The sequence below is a fragment of the Lolium rigidum genome, chromosome 2 (assembly GCF_022539505.1).
Source record: "Lolium rigidum isolate FL_2022 chromosome 2, APGP_CSIRO_Lrig_0.1, whole genome shotgun sequence".
NCBI classification, from domain to species: domain Eukaryota; kingdom Viridiplantae; phylum Streptophyta; class Magnoliopsida; order Poales; family Poaceae; genus Lolium; species Lolium rigidum.
Window position 1 is genome coordinate 197,596,944 of NC_061509.1, and position 2,621 is coordinate 197,599,564.

Below are 2,621 nucleotides of genomic sequence, written 5' to 3' on the forward strand. Positions count from 1 at the left end.
ATATCACTGAAAACACTTCAGTTTTTGCTCCCTAGAAATCTCCTAACTCAAGGTTCCAATTAATAAATATGTTATTTATCCAGATAGAACAAATGCTACATATTCAGAATTTGGTGGTCAAACCTGGACCCATCCGCCAACCTCTATTCATCCATGGTTAATTCATCTGAACAGAAGACATTACATCTTATGAAAAAAAAGAAATCACTTACTCGACGCTGGTGACCACTCAGCTGCGCCCGTGACCAACGCTCGCTTCCGCGCCGCCAGCCTTCGCTCAATTCACGCCTCCACCTAGCTCACACCTGGGTGGACATCATGTACCAACTGTTCATGCTTCACCTGTCGAGCACGTAGGAGAAATATCTTCAGGGTTGTTCATAACAAGCACCTTCTCATCTTCAGCACCAAAAGGATTCACAAATGGCCCAGTACGTATTCTACCGAGTTAATCAAAGAACTACAAAGCGCTTAGGAATGGAGAGGCAAGTACATTGTTACTGAGAACAGCAGCCTCTAGAACGTATGTGCATAACCATCGTCAATACCACATCATTGGCAGCTGCACATGAAAGACCTGCGAAAGGAAAAAAAGGAAGATGAAAATGGTGGACAGAAACACATCACAAAACATGTTTCTTTGGCTTGGCTCTCTCTTTTACTAATAAATAACTAAAGTAAAATAGGCACACAAGAATATGGCAGTCACCCAATAATTCTAATTCCTTTTAGACTTAGAGCCTTAGAACATAGCAATTCATCGCATCAAAGAACACATATATAGACTGACGTTAAACAAAAAAAATATTCAATTTACTTGAAGAACCGTGAGAATCAAATAAACTGAGTTTAAATTAACTAATCCTAGAAACACATTCATAAAAATGTCTGTGAGGCAGATTGTGGATCCTCCCACTTCCATGAATACACAAAAGCTGGTCATAAAACATAGGGTTCAAACCGTTGCGCCCCGGCGCAAAGACCGGACCCAGGCAAGAATTGAAACCATATGGTACATACACTACATATAAAACAAAGACCCAAGCCAGAATTGAAGCCATATGCTACATACAAAACAAACCGAAAGTTAATAATGAGATTCAAGCAATAAGATGTTCAAATATGATGAGCCCACGCAAAACATGGTAATAATCAGTAAGTGAATAGATGGTGATAATCGGCAAGAAATAAAATGCAAAGGCACCTATAACAAAATAGCGCAAAGGATAGAACTGACACGTTTTTTGTACAAATGGGTGATCAGCAAGTCACCAGTAGCAATATACGTCATACAATACAGCATAGCAGATAGAATCAGAAGGTGACAGCTTAGTGCATTAGTTACATACATAAAGATATCACTAATTCTAGGCACGTAGACAAGTTGTATGTCAAGGAGCTCCTTTCGATCCATTTTCGCAGCCTGCCCTATGTAAAACAACCTGGCGGAAGTGAGAAGAGGAATTGCTGCTGAAGCTGACTATTACTTCTTCCTCTTTTTTTAGAGGCCTTCTCACCTCTTAAGCAGCCCACTACAGCTGAGATCAATTCCTTTTGCAACCTTTCCTTTTCTTTACAAATCAAATTAACACCCACTTTTCCTTTTAACCGTTACGTGGTGGACATCTCATGAGACCAGAATGTAAGCATACACAATAGACAAGAACAAGCAACAGCAAAATTGTGAAGGAAAATGAGGAATTGGATTGTGACTCTTTCACACATTTAACTTTTTATAGTTAGCCCCGTTGGGCATGATTTATCAAACTTCTAACCAAAATAGGAGCTCATAATGCGGTGGCTAACAAATAATTACCAGAGGTAGCGCCATATAAGGCTGATGAACTTGGCCTTCTCACGCTCGCTGCAACAGAAATCCCACAGAACAATCAGGAAAAAGAAGCAGATGTAGAGATAGGGAGACAAATAAGAGAGACAATGGCGTGGGCTCGAACCTGCAATGAACGAATCCCTAACCTCTTGTTGCCGATGCAGCATCGATGCTGTGTACCCAAAAAACCAATCTTGGTTCAAACCGGAGCACACCACAAAAGGGGAGAAAAAATCCTAGATAATGAAGCACAACATAAGAAGAGCTCACCAGAAATTTTAGACATCGAACAAAAATAAAGTGGAGCAGATAGAGAAAGGAGGATGCTCACCTTTCTATTGATAAATTGTGAGAGGAGCTAATTTCTTCAAATGAATTAAAGAGTCCATCTGCATTTTGGTCCTTCCAATTAAATATTTTCAGTTGTACCCACACATGGATACTCAATGTCTAATTGCCTAATTCTGTAGCTAATTCTTTTTGGAGAATCCTTTCACTAAATTTCCAGAGTGGGTGGTATAGGAATAGGTAAGTGCATATACATTTCCCTTTGGCTCACTCTGATTTACCTCATGCAGGCCTACCATGACATATTTTCTGCTACACTCAAGATCTATATGGAAGGGAATTTGATCGCGAACCTTCTGAAAATATTCAATGGGTGTGCAGGCGCCGTGATCCTCTTATTACGCTTTCATCTACTCCCTGTCCCACACCACCGCATCCGTGAACTACATTACTGCAATAAATAAAATGAAACATTTACACAACAGCATGGATAGAGGGTAGC

At 40.1% G+C, this 2,621-nt stretch overlaps 1 long non-coding RNA gene across 1 annotated transcript; it reads right to left on the reverse strand.

Annotated features, from left to right (window-relative positions):
• Positions 1-234: 234 nt before the first annotated feature.
• On the reverse strand, positions 235-2,000 carry LOC124687942. The gene is made up of 4 exons (XR_006998364.1): positions 1,956-2,000; positions 1,817-1,864; positions 494-577; positions 235-342 (listed from the first exon to the last, which is right to left on the reverse strand). It is a non-coding gene; the product is annotated as an uncharacterized LOC124687942 (long non-coding RNA).
• Positions 2,001-2,621: the final 621 nt, after the last annotated feature.